This window comes from Mobula birostris, chromosome 14, assembly GCF_030028105.1.
Source record: "Mobula birostris isolate sMobBir1 chromosome 14, sMobBir1.hap1, whole genome shotgun sequence".
Lineage (NCBI taxonomy): Eukaryota > Metazoa > Chordata > Chondrichthyes > Myliobatiformes > Myliobatidae > Mobula > Mobula birostris.
In genome coordinates, this window is record NC_092383.1 from 96,586,424 (window position 1) to 96,608,631 (window position 22,208).

The 22,208-nt window shown below is 44.4% G+C and overlaps 1 long non-coding RNA gene across 2 annotated transcripts; it reads left to right on the plus strand.

Moving 5' to 3' along the window:
• The first annotated feature begins 2,050 nt into the window (after window positions 1–2,050).
• LOC140209571 (uncharacterized) lies at window positions 2,051–19,504 on the plus strand. 2 transcript variants are annotated; one of them, XR_011889019.1, is made up of 4 exons: window positions 2,051–2,213; window positions 9,636–9,738; window positions 17,874–18,031; window positions 19,268–19,504. It is a non-coding gene; the product is annotated as an uncharacterized lncRNA (long non-coding RNA). The 2 variants fall into 2 exon arrangements; XR_011889020.1 differs by lacking the exon at window positions 2,051–2,213 and adding an exon at window positions 8,781–8,878.
• The last annotated feature ends 2,704 nt before the right edge of the window (window positions 19,505–22,208 follow it).

The window sequence follows — 22,208 nt, forward strand, 5'->3', positions numbered from 1 at the left end:
TGGTACATCTTTGGACCGTGGGCAGAAACTGGAGTACTCGGAGAAAACCCACGAGGAGGACATACAAACCCATACAGGAGCAAACCTGGGCCGCCTGTACTGTAAAGCATCGTGCTAGCCACTACACTACAGAGCTGCACCCATACCCCCAACCCCTTGCCTTACCTTATTACAAACTCACAGGTGCTCATCGTCCTCTTTCTATATTTCCTATTAATTTGTTTGCATGATTGACTCTCTCTCCATGTCAATTTATTCATCGTCTGTTTCTGTTTTTAAAACTCTCTCTTTCCTCAGGCTTAGTACTCAACATTTCAAGCAACACCTTTTAATCTAAAGTTTTCCTTAAATAAACCAAATATAAAGATTGAAAAAAAAAGGAATCACAAAGCATGGTAAACAGTCCAATTTAAAATTCCTTTTAAAGGAAGAAGAGTCAATTTTGCTTTAGATTCCCAAGGTGAAACATGGGGATCTTCTTGGCCATAAACCCCTTTTCTCCCTCCCACTGAGTCACTGAATCACTCTCCTGTAACCCCAGCAGGAGCTAAAGCAATACAAAACCAAGCTGCTGTGTACACAGTATTCTAGCGGCCTGAGCCTGTGGCTAAAGCGTGTGTTGAATACTTCAGCCACACTGCCACTGAAGAGATCTATGAAGTTATCAGCAGAAGCTCTGGAGTAAATATTTGTCATTCGTGTCATCTGGGATGGTTATAGATTGTTCAGATACCATACTATGCAAAAGTCTGAAGTACATACAGGGTGACTCAGACTGTATTTCTCAACCTGGAGCAGAGGGCGAGTTTGTAAATCCGGTGAGAGCAAAGGATGTTGGGAATGGCGGGGTGGAGAGCTGTGGGACGGGGGTAGAGCAGGAGTGCTGGGGTGGTGGGGTGGAGTGCTGTGGGACGGGGGTGGAGCAGGAGTGTTGGGGTGGGGCGTGGAGAGCTGTGGGACGGGGGTAGAGCAGGAGTGTTGGGGTGGCAGGGTGGAGTGTTGTGGGACAGGGGTAGAGCAGGAGTGCTGGGGTGGGGGGTGGAGAGCTGTGGGACGGAGGGGTAGAGCAGGAGTGCTGGGGTGGCGGGGTAGAGAGCTGTGGGACGGGGGTGGAGCAGGAGTGTTGGGGTGGGGCGTGGAGAGCTGTGGGACGGGGGTAGAGCAGGAGTGTTGGGATGGCAGGGTGGAGTGTTGTGGGACAGGGGTAGAGCAGGAGTGCTGGGGTGGGGGGTGGAGAGCTGTGGGACGGAGGGGTAGAGCAGGAGTGCTGGGGTGGCGGGGTAGAGAGCTGTGGGACAGGGGTAGAGCAGGAGTGTTGGGGTGGTGGGGTGGAGTGCTGTGGGACGGGGGTGGAGCAGGAGTGCTGGGGTGGCGGGGTGGAGTGTTGTGGGACAGGGATAGAGCAGGAGTGTTGGGGTGGGGGGTGGAGAGCTGTGGGACGGGGGTAGAGCAGGAGTGTTGGGGTGGCAGGGTGGAGTGTTGTGGGACAGGGGTAGAGCAGGAGTGCTGGGGTGGGGGGTGGAGAGCTGTGGGACGGAGGGGTAGAGCAGGAGTGCTGGGGTGGCGGGGTAGAGTGCTGTGGGACGGGGTAGAGCAGGAGTGCTGTGGGACGGGGTAGAGCAGGAGTGCTGGGGTGGGGTGGTGGAGAGCTGTGGGACGGGTAGAGCAGGAGTGCTGGGGTGGCGGGGTAGAGTGCTGTGGGACGGGGGTAGAGCAGGAGTGTTGGGGAGGGGTGATGGAGTGCTGTGGGACAGGGGTAGAGCAGGAGTGCTGGGGTGGGTGGGTGGAGAGCTGTGGGACAGGGGTAGAACAGGAGTGCTGGGGTGGAGGGGTGGAGAGCTGTGGGACGGGGGTAGAGCAGGAGTGCTGGGGTGGGGGGGTGGAGAGCTGTGGGACGGGTTAGAACAGGAGTGCTGGGGTGGTGAGGTGGAGAGCTGTGGGACAGGGGTAGAGTAGGAGTGCTGGGGTGGCAGGGGTGGGTGCGGGTGCAGACACACCTAGTCCTGAGCCACCAGGCATTTGGTTTATTGTCCAAGACATCTTCAAGGAGCACTGCCTCAAAAAGGTGGCATGCATTATTAAGGAACCCTATCACGCAGGACATGCCCTCTTCCCACTGTTACCATCAGGAAGAAGCCTGAAGGCACACTCTGAGTGATTCAGGAACAGCTTCTTCCCCTCTGCCATCTGATTTCTGAATGGACACTGAACCCGTGAGCACTACCTCACTTTTATTTTATTATCTCTGTTTCTGCACTACTATTTTTAATTTAACTATTTAATATATATATTTACTGTAATTCATTGTTCCTTCTATATTATCATGTATTGCATTGTACTGCTGCCATGAAGTTAACAAATTTCACAAAGTATGCCAGTGATATTAAACCCGATTCTGATTCATTACAGAATGTCTCTCTGGTGCTTCCCACTCCTTCCCCCTTTTCCAAACCATGACTCCCTCTCTCTGCCCCCTTCCCACTCTCAGTCCGCAGCAGAGACACATATCAGAATCAGGTTTATCATCACTCCCACAGGTCATGAAATGAGTCTTTTTTTGATGGTAGCAGTACAGTGCAGTACGTATAATTATTACAGTACTGTGCAAAAGTATTGGACACCCTAGCTACATACAAGCCTAAGACTTTTGTACAGTATTATGAATTATTTTCTTCTTTATGGATCTCACTTTGCATTGAGTCGGTGGAGCAGACTCGATGGGCTGAATAGTCTAATTTTGCTCCTACATCGTATGGTCTTCTGGTGATTCATGATCTCGGAGGTGATGTTCATTTGGAACTTGAGAACTGCAAGGGAGTTGAAACCTTAGCCAATGCTACCCATGGGAGCACATCAAAACATCAGCAGCAGCAATTAAATGTGAGAGTCCTGGATAGTTCTCCCTCTCCTTGCTTGAAACTCTAAACAAGTCGAGTGCCACAGAGTTGGTATCAGTTGAAGTGTGCAAATTCAGCTGGGTCACGGGAGAAAGGCCATTCATTGGACATTTTACACTTAATTTTAATTGAAACCTTCTAATGAAGCGCGGACTAGTGTCACAGCTTGGATCATACGCTCAGTGGCCACTTTATTGGGTGCCCTGGTACACCTGCTCAATAATACAAATATCGACTCAGCCAATCATGTGCCAGCAACTCAATGTATAAAAGCATGCAGACGTGGTCAAGAGGTTTAGTTGTTGTTCAGACTAAACATCTGAATGTGAAAGAAATGTAATCTAAGTGACTGTGGAATGATTGTTGATGCCAGGCAGGGAGGTTTGGGTATCTCAGAAACTGCTGATTTCCTGGGATCTTCACACAGAATGGTCACTAGAGTTTACAGAGAATTGTGTGGAACAAAAACAACAGTGAGTGGCAGTTCTGTGGGAAAAAATACCTTGTTAATGAGAAGGGTCTGAGGAGAATGGCCAGATTGGTTCAAGCTGACAGGAAGATGACAGTAACTCAAATGTAACTCAGTAACACGTAACAGGGTGGTGGGTCTGTGGAATTTGTTGCCATGGGCGGCAGTGGAGGCCAAGTCATTGGGTGTATTTAAAGCAGGGATTGTTAGGTATCGGAGTAGCCAGGGCATCAAAGGTTATGGTGAGAAGGCAGGGGAGTGGGACTAAATGGGAGAATGGAACAGCTCATGATAAAATGGTGGAGCAGACTCAATGGGCCGAATGGCTAACCTGCTCCTTTGTCTTATGGTCTTATGGTCTAACAGCGCTGGTGTTCAGAAGAGCATCTCTGAACACACACAATATATTGATTCTTGAAGTGGGTGGACTCCAGCTACAGAAGCCTCACCGAGTTCCATTCCTGTACCTAATAAAGTGGCCACGGAGTGTATTTACTGCACACATTTGCATAAATTTACTTATATTTTACATATTTTTGTAATGAATGACTTCCTCTTAAATTCATGCTGAATTCATTTATTTTAAATTGGATTAATCTGGAAGCATTCCTTGTTTCCTGATGCTCTGCTATATGTTTATCCCAGGTGAATGGTCTGTCATTTCCAGATAAACTCTTTATAATTTCTTTCAAAAGTGTTGTTACTTATTTTCTAAATATCATGTATCATGTCTGTGCTTAAAGAGTTGTTGGCAGACTTTGCAAAGCTTTGCATTTCCTTGTTTGTTTCTTCCACTTACACTGGGTGAGTGCCACAAATCCTTGGGTTATTTATACGTTCTGTTCCCAACTCCTTGAGCGTATTGAGATCCACAGTACTGTGCAAAAGTCTTAGGCACATAGATATATATTTAGGGTGTCCAAGACCTTTGACCAGTACTGTAGTAATTTTCCATATTACTACAGTAAAAAAACAAATGTCATGACATATGTAAGTGATGATGACCCTGATTCTCATAGGGGTCTCTATTGTAGACTGAGAGTGGGAAGGGGGCAGGGAGAGGGGTATCATGGTTGGGAAAAGGGCAAGGGAGAGGGAAGCATCAGAGAGACACTCTGCCCTCACTGTTCTCAACATCTTGACACTCTGTAATGATCAATAAACCAGCTGTTTTGAATCAAATGACCCTGCCTGGTGTCTCTGCACCAGCGCCATCCCCAGGGCCTGGCATTACTCGACTGCTGCCTGTCCTGCCCCACACCCCTCCTGCGGCACTCTGCCCTCACTGTTCTCAACATCTTGTGCTCCCACCATTTTTACAAACTCACTCTCTGCTCCATGCTGACAAATACAGGACCGTGCAAAGGTTTGGAGCACCCTAGCTATATATGTGAGCCGAAGACATTGAACAGCACACCAAATGCTCTCTTCTGATGACCTACTCGTCTCCTCAACCCATCTCAAATTCTGGAGTACCTCAATGTCAAAGTCAAGCTTATTGTCAAATGCACACGTCCGTGTATGCACAGGTGCAATTCATTAGGCCCAGGGCATCATAGAAACAACATTCAAAAGAAAAACATAAATTATTCATTAATTGCATACAATTTCTATAACAAAATGCAATCATCACAAAAACATAAGTCAATTTTAGTGCAAGATGATTAAAACAGTCATAGTGATGCTAATTGTGGTGTTCCTAGTGGTCTGCCATTTGTTTGAACAAACAGATGTTTGAACAGAGGTAACTGGTATTGAACCTGGTAGTGTGGGACTTCAGGTTCCTGTAACGTCTGCCTGATGGTAGCAGCAAGAAGATGGCATGACTTGGATGGTGGAGACCGCTGATGATAGTTGTTTCCCTCTTGATACAGTGCCTCCTGTAGATACTACAGATGGTGGAGCAGCGGTGGGGGGGGGGGCACGGATGTGTCCTTGAGGAACCGGGAAGAGTTCACTGCTCTTTGCAACATTTTACGTCCCTGTACATTCAAATTGTATCTTCAACCCACATTTCAAAGTACATTTATCATCAAAGTATGTAAGCATTATGTAACCTTGAGATTCGTCTTCTTGCAGGTAGCCACAAAGCAAAGAAACACAGTGGGACCTGTTTAAAGAATACCTCCCCCCCCCACATGTGCGTGCACACACACACAACTATTAAATGTGTGAAAGAAAGAACAAATCATACAAACAACAAAAATCAAACAAATAACACACTGAACATTCAAAATCAAACCTCAGAATCCTCAAAAATAAGTCCACAGCCACGGGCCACCGAGGCAAGTGAAGACGGTCCAGCAGCTGATAGCCGTGGCCCCAGCCACCAAGTTACAGATGTCTTTTCTCCATCCAAATGTCTGTTCTAAGTTGAGCTACAATTTCTGAACACTCAGTGAATAAGTAGTCTCCCCAAGCCCCACCTTACTCAGACCAAATAACACATTCCCTATTGCCAAAGCCAGTGGCAGGATTGGGGATGGGCAGTTGCGTATATTACAGATCTGGTGTATTGGTTGTGTCTGCGTGTAGCAAATACTCTATGTGTGGCTGTTTTGTAGTCTGGCTCTTTCTCTTAGTGGGAAACTGTTGCCAGCTCTCTGTCTGCATGTGGAACCATTATCTGTCAACTGAAGCTGCCTCTTTTTGCCGGAGGCCCTGAATTTCATCTTGAGGGACTGTGTGAGTCAGTCCAGCTTCAATATTTCAGACACAAAGATCGATTGAACCCAAACAATAGGAGTGACTGTCATCCAGACTGTTCCTGCTCAACTTAAATTTGAAACAAAAATTGCAAAGGCAGCCTGCTCAAAATAAAGCCAGTCTGTGAGCCAATAAAAAGATGGTAGACAGTCACAAACAGGTCAGGGCTGAATCCGAAAACTTTCTCCATTTTGACACAACAGCAGCCTTAAAGATACTCAGGAAGCTTTCAAAACCATGTTTGTTCCCCTACCTCGCCATATTTGTCCTGCTGAGTTTTCTGACCTCTAACTAACCAGACCCTAAAGACAAAACAACCGATGAAGAAAATCATCACCTTGATCTACAAGTCTACAATACCAAGTTCTCATTTCCTCCTCAGGGTCAGCAACAAAATTCTGGGGGTCTTGAACCTATCAAGCATTCAATGAGATCATGACTGAGCTGGGGCTTGGATCTTATTGATCCCATTTGTACCTACCTATCTAGTAATAATGTACAGGAAATAAGCTTATAAAATGCTGGAAATGCACAGCCAGTCAAGCATTACATAGAACATAAAAATGCACCGTACAGGCCCCTTGGCCTACAATGTTGTGGCAGCATCTTAACCAACTTCAAAATCACTCTAACCCTTCCCACCTACAGTATATGTCCCTCCATTTTTCTGTTGTCCATGTGCCTATCTACAAGTCTTTTAAATGTCCCCAACATATCTGCCTCTACCACCACCCCGGCAATGTATTCCACCAACTTCCACACTCTGTGTAAAAAAAAACCTCTGACATCCCCATATGTCTTAAAAATAAATGTTCAAAGTTCAAAATATATTTATTGTCAAAGTACGGGTGCATTATACAACCTTGAGATTCATCTCCTTGCAGGCTGCCACGAAACAAGAAACCCAAACGAGCCCATTATATTAAAAAAAAGACCAACAGACACCCACCGTGCAGAGAGAGAAAAAAACACACTGTGTTAAAAAAAAAATAAAAGCAAACAAAACTGGCATTTGGAACAAAAGTGAGTCTTCAGACACGAAGCTCAGATCAGCCGGTGTAGGCCCACGTCCTCAGGCTCGGTTCAGCACATAGCAGAATAAGTGGCACAGAGCCTGCAGACATGAAACCTGGATCAGCCGGAGCGGGCATTATGGACTTTTGAATTAGCCATTGCCACCCTGGGAAAAGGCGCTGGCTGTCCTTCCTGTCTATGCCTCTTATCACCTTATACACCCCTATCAAGTCACCTCTCAACCTCCTTCACTCCAAAGACAGAAAAAAAGTGTGAAGAATAAAAAAAAAACAAAAATTTAAATAAAATAAACTGGATGCTGGAAATCTGGCGTACAGACAGAAAGTAAGGAAAATGCTTAGCAGGGCAGTTTACATAGGTAAAATTTCAGGTCATTGACTATTTTGGCATTTTACCACAGAGGACAGAAGATAGACAAGCAGAAAATATTTTTTTTAACCAAGAAAAGAGACCAGATAAAGGGGGAGGAGGAGGGTGGAGATGCATGAGCAGGTCAGGTCTGTACTGGGCTGAAAGTCAGATGAGCAAAGGGCTTGTGAGAAGGTGGAAGTGCCTGCAGATGAACCAACTGAAAAGCAATGATGGGTTTGTGAAGGTGTAAATGGAAACAGGGAAATTTTCATCTGAAATTGTTGAATTCACTGCAAATTGGGCAAATCTTTAAGCCACTCTGTCAGGGGATGAGATGATGTTCTTTTGGCTTGGAACAATTTAAGGGCCGTGGGCAGAGAATTGCAAGTGAGACTGGAACAGAAAATTAATGTGACGTGATTAGAAACACAGGTAAAGACTGCGAAGCATGTGGTTCTTCACACAATGGGGGTCATCTAATCATTTCAATCTTCCAATGCAGACAAAACCACTCACTGGATACAGCATAAGAGAAGTATTAAGAGGCTGCTGATGTACCTGGAAAGAATACAGTGGAAGAGATTCACAGAACAATGCACCACAGATACCTGCCCTTCAGCCCAACTAGCCAAATCAACCATGCTGCCCACCTAGCTTGTCCCAATTTCCTCTGTTCAGTCCATATTCCTCTAAGCCAGGGGTTCCCAACCTTCTTTATGCCATGAACCAATCCATTCAGCAGGTGTAGGTGTAGCCCATCTATGACTCTTCCAGACGAAGATCCTTTCTGTCTCAGGGATGAGGTCCTTGGAGCTTCTGCTGGCATTTCTTTAACGCTGGGTCTTTACGGGATGGGGTTGCAAGCTCCACACCCAAACCTCTTCCTTTTGCAGTCAGGCTTGAGACCGTCCACGGCAGAGCTGAAGGACTTCTTTGGAATGCTGAAAGAGGCGGGTTGTTATTCTGAGGGAGAGAATTAATGCTCACTTGGGAAGGCAGAGTTAATCAGAGACATTCTATATGGGGATGTTCTGGGAAGAAGGCCTAATAATCCATATACTGAAGCTCTCTTTGTTCCAGCTCCATAATCATGTATTTAACTTTTCTCCCTTCCTATCGCTTGTCTTGCTCGCTCAGGGAACAAAATTGAGATTACAAGCTTAAGGTCTTTATTTTAAAAAAATCTATTTAATTCCCTAAATCATTTTTCTTCCAACTTGTGTCAATGGTACCTTTCTGAACCATGTTCTCATTGCTCAAGGTCCCCTCTCTGAATGTCCTGTGTACGTTCAAAGACATCCTTCACTCTGGCTCCAGAGAGGCAATGCAGCATCCTGGAATCATGTATATGGCCACGGAAATGCCTGTCTGGGTCCCTGACTGAAGTCCTCTGTCACTGAAGCTTTTCCTTCTATCAGAGGTAGATAACACTAGTGGTCTTAGGCTGAGAGTAAGGGGAAGAGATTTAGACAGGATGTAAAGGGGATGTCCTTCACCTGGAGAGCAGTGAGTATCTGGAACACAGGCTGCAGAGAGTGGTGAAAGTAGAGCCACTGACAGGGTTTAAGAAATGTCTGGAGGGGCATTTCAATCACTCAGGTGCAAAGGGATCCTGGATGTTGGGATTGATTGAGGAAGGTGTCTACAGGTTGGCATGGGTGTGTTGGGCTGAATGGCCTGTATCTATGCAGTACAATTCTATTTTTTTTTGCTGTTTTTCAAAGAACGTAAAAGATTTGTGTGTTGATCCAGGAAGTATAATTACAGAAAGGATTGCATTTGAGCAAAAGAGTGAGAGATAGCAATAATGGGTCCAGACCATAATGGTGAGGAACCCTGGGGGAAGGGAAGAGGCAAAGGATCAGATGCACTAGAATGAAGAGCGGTGTTGTATGACCCATACAGAAAATCCATGTTATGTGAGAGTTTTCCAGAATTGAGTGGGATGAGAATACTGGGGTGGCTGTGGGAGAGAGTTGCAGCAAATACTGGTTACTAATGTGACCTCACATTTATAGGAATTGTATAAACGGGTAGAAAAGAATAAGAAAAGCATGACAATGATTCAAACAAAGAGACAATTGATCTGTTGAAGTTCAAAGTTCAATCTTCAAAGTAGATTTATTATCGAAGTATGTATGCAGTTTACAAAGCTGAAGTTCATCTTCCCCACATAGAGTCACGAAACCATGGAATCAATCCGCCCAAAGAGAAATATCAAACATCAAACCCACTCCCCTTCGCACAAAAAAAATTGTGGAAATGGCAACCAAAAAAAAGGTGAGTGAAAGCATGGAATTTAGGAACACAAAATCAAAAGGCTTATTTAAATTCAGCTCAGCTCAATGTTTAATATCTGCAGGGTGCCCCCACTCACAAATCGCCCCAAAGTAGTAACAACAAAGAGCAGCCAGAGCTAGAACACATCAAAACATCATAAAGGCCGGTTAGCCTGACCTCAGTAGTTGGGAAGATGTTAGAGTCAATTGTTAAGGATGAGGTGATAGAGTACTTGGTGACACAGGACAAGATAATACAAAGTCAGCATGGTTTCCTTCAGGGAAAATCCTGCCTGACGAACCTGTTGGAATTGTTTGAGGAGATTACAAGTAGGATAGATATTGAATGATATTGAATATTTGGATTTTCAGAAAGCCTTTGACAAGGTGCCACACGTGAGGCTGCTTACCAAGTTAAGAGCCCATGGTATTATAGGAAAGTTACTAACATGGTTAGAGCATTGACTGATTGATAGGAGGCAGCGAGTAGGAATAAAATGATCCTTTTTTGGTTGGCTGCCAGTGACTAGTGGTGTTCCGCAGGAGTCAGTGTTAGGACCATTGCTTTTTATGCTGCTCATAAATGATATAGATAATAGAATAGATGGCATTGTTGCCAAGTCTGCAGATGATACAAAGATTGGTGGAGGGGCAGGTAGTGTTGAAGAAACAGGTAGGATACAGAAGGACTTAGAATAGGAGAAGGGGCAAGAAAGTGGCAAATGAAATACAATGTTGGAAAATGCATGGTCATGCATTTGGTAGTAGAAATAAATGTGTGGACTGTTTTCTAAACAGGGAGAAAATCCAGGAATCTGAGATGCAGAGGGACTTGGGAATCCTTGTGCAGAACACCCTGAAGGTTAACTTGCAGGTTGAGTCGGTGGTGAGCAAGGCAAATGCCATGTTAGCATTCATTTCAAGAGGTCTAGAATACAAGAGCAAGGATGTGATGCTGAGGCTTTATAAAGCACTGGTGAGGCTTCACCTTGAGTATTGTGAACAGTTTTGGGCTCCTCATCTTAGAAAAGATGTGCTGGCACTGGAGAGTGTCCAGAGGAGGTTCACAAGGATGATTCCAGGAATGAAAGGGTTATCGTACAAGGAACATTTGATGGCTCTGGATCTGTACTCGCTGGAATTTAGAAGGATGAGGGGGTTGATGTGCAGTGGATATTTCCCATGTTGGGAATGTCTCGGACAAGAGTGCACAGCCTCAGGATAGAGGGGTGCCCTTTCAAAACAGAGATGCGAGAAATTTCTTTAGCCAAAGGGTAGTGAATTTGTGGAATTTGTTGCCACGTGCAGTTGTGGAGGTCAGGTCGTTGGGTGTATTTAAGGCAGAGATTGATAGGTTCTTTATTGGCCGTGGCATTAAGCGTTACAGGAAGAAGGCCGGGAACTGGGGTTGAGGAGGAGATTTAAAAAAAGGATCAGCCATGATTGAATGGCGGAGCAGACTCAATTGGCCAGATGGCCTAATTCTGTTCCTATAATTTATGGTCTTATGGTCTTAAATCTGAATTAGAAGTCCAATTCTATGATCCACATTGAATAAACCTTGCTACGGAACCCAACCGCTGACAGCGTCGAGGTTTACTCGTTAAACAGGAACTGCAAAACTTCAGAGGTATAGTCTGCTAGACACCATTCAGAATTCACCCTGGTATTCACTTGCAAGTATTTAAGTAGAAACATCACAATGTGTTTATCAATATTAAATTATTTAACATATTTAACAGTTTGGTTCTTCCCTTGCCTCATAAAGGCAATGCACAGTTGAGCTGATCAATCGTGAGTTTTGATGTGACATATAAGCTCCCATGCTTCATGGATGCTGCAGCCTTGATCAGACCGATTACACAAATATTTATTTTAATACGTTACCTCCCAGCAGACTTCAGTGCTTAATTATTAAATACTTGGAAATCAAAAACCAAGCTGTGAAAATGGAATGTTTAACTGTAAATATGTTTAATTAATTATTAAAGTTGTTTGTTCCTAACAATATGAAATTGAGAAAACAAGTCTGTGAATTCCAGCTGAGGATGATTCCGGTTTGGGAGAGTTTGGCTACACTGACCAAGCTACCTGCTCCTCTTTAAGCAACAGCGCCATACATGTATCTCTAGGAGGACCACAATCTGGTTGAGGTTTGGAGGCTTGTGTTCCTTATGTTGGCTGGAGTCAGGGTTTTATGCTTTAGCTCTTGGTAGGGTCACCTATGCCAGACAGTTCAAAGGGTAGAGGCCAGATTAAAAGTGGTCCACCAGTCCTCCAGGTTTTGGGCATTCATCTCAGGGCTAACAACCATGACAGGTCAAACAAAATTGTTACGGAAACAGCAATGAAGAACTCTTCTACATCTAAGTTCAATGGTACTCCCGGTCTCCAACTGGGGCTTGCATGACTGACAATAGTGAAAACTGAGAGGAAGCTGCTGACGTGATGAAGGAAGCCCTGAACACCACCAGAGATGGAGGACCTTCATTGCTGCCCTAAACGCCAATACACATAAGCTAATCTATTCAACATTGTATTCATTTCCAGTTGCAGAGAGAGTTTAGTGTTTTTTTTTCCTGTAGTCCTGATGAAAGGTCTCGGCCCGAAATGTCAACTGTACGCTTTTCCGTGGATGCTGCCTGGCCTGCTGAGTTCCTCCAACATTTTGTGCGTGTTGCTTTTGTTTTTGGTTTTGCATTCAATTTATTATTGTCGTTTGTACCAAGATGCAGTGAAAAGCTTACCCTACATACAGATCAAATCACTACACAGTGCATTGAGCTAAAATAAAGTGAAACAGTAAGAATGCAGAATAAAGTGTAAGAGCTACCAAAAAAATTATGTGCAGATAACGGTAACGTGTGAGTCCGTAATGAGGGGGATTGTGAGGCCAAGAGTCCATTTTATCGTACAAGAAGTTCATTTAAGAGTAGGAAAGAAGCTGGTCTTGAGCCTGGTGATACGTACTTTCAGGCTTTTACCGTTTCTGCCAGTGAGAGAGGGGAGAAGACAGAATATCCAGTAAGGGTGCAGTCGTGGATTAAGCTGGGAGCTATGCCGAGGCAGTGAGAAGTGTAGGCAGAGTCCATGGAGGGGAGGCTGATTCCTGTGATGTGCTGCGCTGTGTCCACAGTCCTCTGCAGTTCCTCGTGATCACATGCAGTAGCCAAACTAAGGCATTATGCATCCGGCCAGAATGCTTTCTACGGTACACTTATCAAAATTGGCCAGAGTTGTTGAAGATATGTCAAATTTCTTCAGCTTCCTGAGGCAGTAGGGGAATTGGTGAGCTCTCCTGGCTGTGACATCAGTGTGATAGGATCGAGAGACACTATTGATGAATCACACTGAGGAGCCTAATTACTCAGCCCTCTCAACCTTAACACCATTGAAGTAGAAAGGAGCAGGTGTTTAAAGCTGGTGGCCAGTTATTTTGTTTAGTTGACATTGAGTGAAATGTTGATGTCATGTCACCAAGTCGATAAGGACCCATGACATCCACACTGAGTTGGTAGATTATATTGAAAATTGTCTCAGCCATACAAGGCAAAACATAACGGTCCAGGCATGTTATTCTCACTGAAGGTCTGTGACCAGTGGTGTTCTGCAGAGATCTGTTTTTTTTGTGATTTGGATGAAAACGTAGATGAACTGATTAGGACATTTATAGATGACAAAATAAGTTGGTGGATTTATAGTGAAGACTATCATCAGCATGATATAGATCAATTGGAGCTATGGGCAGAGAAATGGTTTGTCCAGACAACGTGAGGTGTTGCTCTTTGGGAGAAGGAAGTAGGCACGAGGAAAGTATACAGTAAATAACGGGGCCTTCAGCAACATTGATTTGAAGAGGAATCTTGAGGTGGAAATCCATAGCTCCTGAAAGAAGGAATACCTGTAGACAGGGTGGTTAAGGCACACAGAACACCTGCCTTCATCTGTCAGGGGGTTGAGTATAAAAATCAGAAAGTCATAATGTAACTGTATGAAACCTTGTTTAAGCCACAATACTAAGCAGTATTGCATCCGTATTGTACTGTCTCAGAACTTCTATATTTGTGTGCTGTAACACTTTTTTTGTTCACAGTTATTTTGTAAATAATACTATTCTTTGCATTTCTGGTCAGATGCTAAATGCATTTCAATGCATATCTGTACTCGACACAATGACAATAAAGTTGAATCTAATCTAATCTGATTTGGAGTACTGCATACAGTTGTGGTCACCACATTACAGGAAGGATTTGGAGAGGTGCAGAAGACACTCACTGGTATGTTTTCTGGATTAAAGAGTGTTAGCTACAAGGAAAGATTGGACAAACTTGCATTTGTTTCCTCCAGAGTGTCGGGGGCTGACGGAAGATCCGATGGAAGTTCGCAAAATTAAAAGGGGGGAATCAGCCAGGTAGATAGAGTAGATAGCCAGTTCTTCCAGCATGAAAGTGCCAAATAGCTTTACGGGGAAAGGGGGAAAGTTTAAAGCAGATTTATGAGAAAAGATTTTTCACACAGAGAGTGGTGGGAACTTGGAACACATTAAGAAGGAGGCTGCTAGGCACTGATTAGACAGAGCATGAAAGATTGCAGAGAGAGGGCATGAGATTGGGGCTGAACTGGAAAGTAGATCAGCCAGAATGAAGTGGCAGAACAGACTTGATGGGCCAAATGGCCTAAATCTGCCTCTATGTCTTATGGTCATAGAATGTAAGGTAGCAATGTTTTAGAAGCATTTAGGCAGGCACATGAACAGGCATAGAATAAGTGGATTGATATGCATCATGTCCAGGCAGATATACATTTTAAACTGTCCGCATAGTGAGCACAGTCATCTTGGGCTGAAAGGTCTGTACCGTTTTAGAGTCATACAGCACAGAGAAAGGCCCTTTGGCTGACCAAGATGTATATTCAAGCTAATTCCATTTCCCACCTCTTGGTCTATGACCCTCTAAACTCTTTGTCATCCGTCACCCCGCCCACATATAGTAGTTAAATGTATACCTGCTATACCCGCTTCAACCACTTCCTCTAGCAGCTGGTTCCATATACAGTATCTAATATCCAGACTGTGAAAACGTTGCAACTCAGGTTCTTGTTAAATCTTTCACCGCCAACCCTAAAACTGCCCTAAAGCAGGCAGATGGAATAGGGTTGATGGGCAGGGAAGCCAGCACTGATCTGCAGGGCTGAAGTGCTGCTTTCTGTGTTCTCTGACTCCGACTCTCACAGAGAAATAAAACAAAAGCAATGTTATGTACTAAGTTTAAAAAATAAATCACAAAATAATTTTATTTTCTGATAAACTGACTAAACAACTGGGGAACAAGTCTATAAGTCAAAATTATATTAAAGTCTGGTTTTAATTCTGAAATTGTAGGTTTCTGACTATTTTTCAGTAATGTTCCAACTGAACCTTTAACTTGTTCTGTTGTAAATATCCAGTTTAATCACTGAATTATTCATTGCCACAGAGGTCTCTTCATGGAATTCTTTAAATCAGCATTTAAGATCCTGCAGTGATTTGCTTTATTAAAATAAACATTATGCCATTCTGAAACTTTCCAGTAAGTTTCCATGACTTTACCGTTTTGTTCTGGCAGGAATCAATAACACCAATCAATATAATTATACCTGCCAAAAAATCACAGTGATTTAAATCCATCTAGATTTGGAAATATTGAAATGTATCTTGTGGTGAATTGAATTTAAATTACATTTAAAGAAATAGCTTTCTCTTCTCATGTCAATCATGACATCATTGTGTCCCAGGTCATGAGATTTCAGACAGGACTTGTTTCTCAGCAATCTCATTCTACATATGCTTTTACAGTCATTGCGTCTTTGAAACAGAGCATAGTAATAGGTTCTTCAACGCAACCTGTCCAAGCTCATTATGATCTCTACCTATGCTAATTCTAATTACCCACATCTTTAAAAACGCAAACACAAGGAATTCTGCAGATGCTGGAAATTCAAGCAACACACATCAAAGTTGCTGGTGAACGCAGCAGGCCAGGCAGCATCTCTAGGAAGAGGTACAGTCAACATTTCGGGTTGAGACCCTTCATCAGGACTAACTGAAAGAAGAGCTAGTAAGAAATTTCAAATCTGTTACTCACATCTTTCTTACTCTTCTCCATCTTCCAATGGGCGGGAGGTAGCGGAGTCTGAAGTCTCACACCACCAGGTCTAAGAACAGCTACTTCCCTCCAATATTTGGTTCTTCAACCTAATCACTATGTTTTAGCAACACTCTGATCATGTGACCACTTGCACTCTGAACATGCTATTTGTGTTCTTTATTTGTAAAAATGTTTTCATGTGAATGCTGCTAATCTGATGCTAAGTGTCCATGAAAAAGTTCAGAGTTCAAAGTACATTTTATTATCAAAGTACCCTGAGATTCATGTTCCTGTGGCCATACTCAGTAACTCTTCTCTGTGGGTTGTCACCTTGTCGTGGTGGAGAAGCTTGTGTGGTCCTGAGATCACGAGATCGATGCCGTCTGGAGCTATGCTCCTGGTAGGGTCACTCATGGCAGTAAGGTCGAGGGTGAGGTCCCTGACAAAGAACAATCCAACCAAGACCTCAACGGTGGAACAGGCGGACGAAGTTACTTCGAACTGAACGGCTGTGAAGGCGGATGAAGGCTGCCACAAATCCATCAGCTCCAGTTGTCGTGGTTTCCATGCCATTGGAATCAGTTGGTTGATTTGTGAAGTGTCGTGTGCTTTTTGGAGTGCAACATCAAGTAAACGTTAAACAAATACACGCACAGGCGTCTTCGCTCTGTGGGCCGCTTCTTCAGAACGAAGACCGTCATCCTCGACCTCGAGGGATAGCCACGACTCAGTAACTATAATAGGATCAATGAAAGATCGACTATTCTGCAGGAAACAACAAACTGTGCAAATGCAAATATAAATGAATAGCAATAACTAACGAGAACATGAGATAATGAGATAAAGGGTCCTTAAAGTGAGATCATTGGTTGTGGGAACATCTCAGGGGATTGGCAAGTGAGTGTAGTTATCCCCTTTTGTTCAGGAGCCTGATGGTTGAGGGGTAGTAACCTGATGGTGCACGTCCTGAGCCTTGCACAACAGGGTCCTGAAGCTGTTGCACATCGCCTGTGCATACATGTACTTGCCCATGTGACATTAAACTTGGCTTTGACTTTGACTTGTCTGTGCTGACCAATTTGCTGAGCCGTGCTCGTCCCGTTTGCATACATTTTGTACATACTTACTGCCTGTTACGCTGCTGGTGTTTAGGGCAGCAATGAAGGTCTCCATCTCTGCCTGTCCTTGGCAAAACTAATTTTGGTCTTGGTCCTGGTGGCGTTCAGGGCTTCCTTCATGTAACTTCCTCTCGGTTTTCACTCCTGTCAGCCATGTATGTCCCGGGTGGAGACTCAGGAATACCGTCACACTCAGAGGTAGAAGGATTCCTCATTGCTGTTTCTGGAACAGTTTTGATTAACCAGTCAGGGTTGTTAGGCCTGAGCTGAACTCCTGAACTTGGAGGACCAGTGGTCCACTCTTAGTCTGGCTTATATCCTTTGACCTGTTTGGCATGGGTAACCCTAACAAGAGACAAAGCATAAAGCCCTGACTCTGGCTAACGTAGGTGTCCGGGTCACTGAGGCACACAAGCCTCCAAACCCTACGGCAAAGTTGTGGTCGTCTTGGAAGCATTTGGCTGGTATCCCAGTCCAAATGCCTCATAAACATTGTTCTAAGGGCCAGTGACTTTGATGAAAAGTCCAAATTTAACCTCTGGCTGAAATACTGAGACCCTCCATTGGTAGGGGTTAAGCATGGATGTCATGTCCTAGCTGTCTCCGTGATACACAAGCCAGGTGGTACGATATGGAGAGCAAGCTGTTGCCCATGTAGCAAGCTCCCCCTCTCCACACAGCTGATGAATCCAAAGGAACAACAGAGACCAATTCATTTTCGAACCAGGGTGGTCACAGGAGTTACCAGTCAGCGTCAAACTCAATGTAGGACTGTCTAAGGGACTCCTTAGAGTTTACTCCCGAAGCCTTCCCCATGAGTAGGTATAGCTGCCAGTCAGCGGACATTTGAGATTTCCTTTATTACATGTCAATGTTTTCTTTTACCCTGTAAGCGTCACTTTAGGCGCCTGGACGAGGTGGATGAATGACGTCATTAACAAGATGCGGAGAGGTTGCTGGAACATTCGGCAGTTAAAGGACAGCGGACTGCAAGCTACCAGCGGGAGAACGAGCTGGGTGGAGTTGGTTGAAGAGTTCGTTACAGCTGTGGGTGAGTCTAATAATTCTCCATGTCCAGAAGGTTGTGATAATTAGCGGCACACGGTGCATATTGGATACGTGACTGTCACTTTGTAGGATCCATACTTGGATTTCTGGAGTATCCTGTGGCGACCTCTTTTTGTTAATTTGTACCTGGATTCGAATGTGTTATGTGGCGACCACTTGTGTTCAGGGATATTCTATGACTGCCACCTTGTGATATCCCTACGGGAATTTTGGAACTTCGGCGTCACTTTGTTATCCCCGCATAGACTCTAGTATTTCAACTGGCTTTAAGGCACCTAGAACCTGCTTTTACCCCTCCTCTTGTCAGTGGAAACATTTCCACCAGGTTTAGTAGCTAAGCCACACATGAAGGCAGGAGCTAGAAGTAGTTGTCAGAGGCTATCTGAGATGCACCCCATTGGAAGAATTTAATAGGTAATGGGAGGTTGTTCCCATTATCACCTCAGCTTTAACAATCTTACGGAACCTGGATGAAATATTAAGAACATATTAAACTTCTGTCATTTCTCTGCCCACATTTAATTTTTGTTCATACTGGTCCGTTTTATAATGTATCCTTTGACAAACGGACACACTCTACACAACATCAATTTCTCCACAAAATTACTAATCAATTCCCCCCCCCCACCTATATATGTGTGCAAATTATTTATATAGAACACAAGCACAGAGGTCTCAGCTCTGAGCCCTGTGGAATGCTATTGGTCACAGATGTCCATTCAGAGAAATACCACTCCAGCACTGTCCTATCTTCTTTGGTGAAGTCAATCTTGGGTCCAATTTACTGACTCTCCATTACGAGTTGTTACTTAATACCCTTGGGCAAGGTGTAGCACCTGCCTAGCCACTGATCAGGGTCACTTGAAACCATGGGAGCAGGTGGTGGATGGTCGTATGAGCAGTCGGTGCATTTCACAAATCCTGGTTATGTAACCACTGACACCAGGCAGACAACCTCTGAAGAGTATTGATAATGGCTGGGGTCACCCGTCTTGTAAAGACACTGCCCAGAAGAAGGCAATGGCAAACCACTTCTGTATGTAAGGGTTTCTTCTTTCATGTTACTGCTAAGGTGAATAAAATGGCTTCTCTGTACCGTTAACTGCTGAGACTGCGGTTCTCTATAGCAGTATGTTTGGATTATAATTAGTGATAATGGGACTTGTATTCATTTGTTAACTAATTGGGTTAGATGTTATTCTCTCTGTCTGTGTGAAAGCTGCTAGTTGTGCGGGCTTGGGGGAGAAGGCGCGAAGAGGATGAAGAGAGAAGAGGTGGCTTGAGGAGACAGTTGCCAGACCCGCTGGACCTGGGCTCGGGGCGGGAGCCCAGGGGTCGACGACGAGCGAAGGAGGATCAGCGACAGGGAATCCATGAGCTCCAACATTTGTGCACTGGACACGTTTATGAGATTATTGGCACCTTTTATTTGTTATCCTTTTCTTTTGTTCTCTACTAACCCTATACTTAAATATAAAATCTTAATTGTTTAACCGCACATTGTGGACTGAATGTTATTCCGGGGTACTGATGTTACACAGGGGACACAACACACAGCGTCCACACAAACTTGATTACCCAGTTTGCTGGGGCCAAAGGCTGCTCCCCCTAGTCGGAAGCGAGTTGAGCGAGCCTGAGGCTTACCAGGGGGCTACATGTAGAAAAATTTGCAAGAACAATCATAGTCATGGAAGACCATGATCGCCCACGTCATAATGGATAACGTAACTTAATGAATGAAGGTATGGAGGCAGAAAGCAGAAAGACGAAGGGAAGTGGGACTAACCCAGAACATCTGTTGATGTAACTACTCTCTAATTGAGTCAATCTAAGTCCTTCTTTTAGAGAAATATCAAAATTCGCTTGGACTTTACACTGTGGTATTTGTGCCTCTATGCACACCTCCACCTCACCCCATCTGTCTTCACACAGTATGCTGCCGTCCTGGACAGAGAACCGATTAGTGAGCAGAACACAAAGTGAGGGAGTAAACAGATATTTCTCAGGATGTAAGGTGATGTCTGTTGGGGCATTTTTGTGAGCAGCTTTTCATAAGAAAATGGCAAATAGGCAAATCACATTTCTGTGGAACCGTGGAAAATGATCCTGCAGCAAGAGGAAAGAACAACAGACACTGAATGCTGCATTGTCTCATTATTCTTCTGTTGCTGTAATATTTGTGATATGCCTACAAGCTAGTGTGTAGAAATGAACTAAATTAATGCAAATTCTGACGGGTTTCATCTCACTCAGCAACCGACTTAACTCTTTCATAACCAGTACACTCTTAACTGATCAACCAACCACAAGAAATGAATGAGGTCCTAAAGAAGTAGCGCACATCAGTATTCACCACGGAGAAGGACGGACAGAGCAAGGTTGGTGTAGGGTGTCCTGATTGTCCAGAAACGTTGAGATCAAGAAGGAGGAGGTTTTCAGCCTCTTGAAAAGCTTGAATGTGGGTTCGTCCATAGGTCTTGATAGACGACCCCAGGCTGTGGAGAGAAGCAAGAGAGGAGCTTGCTAGGGGCTTGAAAGAGGTCTTTGTATCCTCTTTCTCCACAGGTGAGGTTCCAGAGAACTGGGGTGTGGTCAGAGCCATTCCACTGTATAAAGATAGACAGATATACTTTATTGATCCCGAGGGAAATTGGGTTTCGTTACAGCCGCACCAAACAAGAATAGAGCATAAATATAGCAATACAAAAACCACAAACAATCAAACAACAAAATGCAAACTATGCCAGATGGAAAAAAGGCCAGGACCAGTCTATCGGCTCAGGGTGTCTGACCCTCCACGGGAGGAGCTGCAAGTTCGATGGCCACAGGCAGGAACGCCCAGTGTTGTATCTCGGTGGAATGTGGCCGAAGTCCAACAGTAAAAAGTTCAATATCCGGTCTACAAACACGTTCCTCGATCGTAATATGACCCAGATTGCGCCATCTGTTGTTAGCCAGAACAGTAAGCACCCAACTCCTTTACGCTTACCGCTCTCAGTGCACTTCCGGTCAGCCCGAACGGTCTGGAAGCCGTCCATGGAAAAGTTTTGTTCGGGTATGTCCTTGTGCAGCCCCGTTCCAGTGAAACACATAACACTACACTTCCGAAATGTTCTCTGACGCCTGGCTGGCGGCGTGAAGTCGTCCATTTTATTACCCACTGAACTCCTCTTCTCCATAAGTCTCTGTTGTCTCGACCCGGTCCTCTTTTCTCAACTTTGTGATCCCTCTGCTCACTAAACCGGCCGGTATTAGCGCAAGCTGGTCCCTGGAATGAACAATGCGACCATGCTTCTGTCCCGCGTGTCGGAATGTAACTATTTCCAGCACTAAAAACCCAGATAAAACTCTCTCTACCAGCATGTTAGAGAGGGTGCAGCTTCGACGTGTTACTGTGAAAAAAAAATACAAAAAATAAGTTAAAAAGTAAGAAGACAAAAAGTAAGAATCCGATCCGATCCGAAAGTTAGAAAGGTAGCAGACACAAACAGACTAATGATTCTTTTACTATCTTACCCTCTTACTATCTCTTCTTTCAGTTAGTCCTGACGAAAGGTCCTGGCCTCAAACGTCGACTGTACCTCTTCCTGTAGATGCTGCCTGGCCTGCTGCATTCACCAGCACTTTTTGTGTGTGTTGTTTAATGATTCTTTTGTCATTGTTGAAGAAAGAACCTACTCTCTTCTGGAAAAGCATGGACTTACTAGGGGCAGTCAGTATGGCTTGAAGCAGTGAAAGTCACCTCACAAGCTTCATTGACTTTTTTTTGAGGAGGTGATGAAGATGATTGTTGAGGAAGGGTAATGGGAATTGTCTGCATGGACTTTACTAAGGAATTTGATAGGGTGGCTGATGGTGGGTTGATCTAAAATAATAAGGCAAGTGAGATCCATGGATACTTGGTAGCTGAATCCAAAATTGGCTTGGCCACAGAATGTGGGGGTCGGTATTGGGGTGGGTTGGGTTACAGTTTAAAGGAGATTTATGCAACATGTTTCTTTACACTAAGAGTGGTAGGCATCTGGAAAGCTCTTGCAGGGGAGGTGGTGGAAGAAGATATGACAGCAATATTTTAGAAACACTTAGATGGGCACATGGACAGATGGGGAGTTAAGGAATATAGATCACATGTATGGCGATGTAAACAGCATAATCTGGCA